The sequence below is a fragment of the Echinops telfairi genome, unplaced genomic scaffold (assembly GCF_000313985.2).
Source record: "Echinops telfairi isolate 266 unplaced genomic scaffold, ASM31398v2 ScPeMD7_14;HRSCAF=57, whole genome shotgun sequence".
Taxonomy (NCBI): domain Eukaryota; kingdom Metazoa; phylum Chordata; class Mammalia; order Afrosoricida; family Tenrecidae; genus Echinops; species Echinops telfairi.
In genome coordinates, this window is record NW_022103911.1 from 6,814,972 (window position 1) to 6,815,961 (window position 990).

Below are 990 nucleotides of genomic sequence, written 5' to 3' on the forward strand. Positions count from 1 at the left end.
TTTTTCTGTTCCTACAACTGCCTCTTCGTCCAGGAACAGGTTATGCATGAGAACAATGACATGCTATAGAATTCCTACTTCTTTTAATAGTATTCATAGGTTGTTATGATCTACACAGTTGAATGCCTTTGTGTAGTCAATAAAACACAAGTAAACATGGTTCCAGTATTCTCTGCTTTTAGTCCAGATTCACCTGATGACAGAAATGATAGCCGTCATGCCACGTCCTCTTCTGAATCCAGCTTGAATTTCTGGCAGTTCCTTGTCCAAGTACTGCTGAAAATAGATGCTCACTCCTCTATGCCAAGAAATGTTGGAAGCCAGCTAGCCGCCTGATCAACTGTCTGGAAGAGATCCATATTCATGCCTATTCCAAAGAAAGATGAACCAACAGAATGTGGAAATTATCAAACAATATCACTAACATCAAAGGGTTAGGAAGTACAACATGTAGGATAATTATATCAAATCACAAAATGGAACCTATTTACATAATAATGAGAATTATGGCCCAGTCAAATTGACACATTTTTAGAAATAGAATTCAATCCATATTAGTCACCAAAATGAAGGCCTGAATTATCATATGCTTTAAAAAAATCATTTTATTGGGGGCTCATACAACTCTGATCACAATCCATACATACATCCATTGTGTCAAGCACATTTGTACATTTGTTGTCATCATCATTCTCAAAACATTTTCTTTCTACTTGAGCCCTTGGTATCAGCTCCTCATTTCCCCCCTCCCTCCTGGGCCTCACAAACCCTTGATAATTTATAAATTTGTCATCATATGCTTAAAGGGAGACTTTTTAAACAACTCTAAGATCTATGACTTATTCCCTTGATCCATTAAAAATTAAATCTTACTTTAATTTCCTAAAAACCACAAAAACAAGACACGGAGCAAAACACAAAAGAAACCAAGCATTGAAGGTAAACAAGCGGCCATCTAGCTCAGAAGCAACAGAGCCCACATGGAACAAC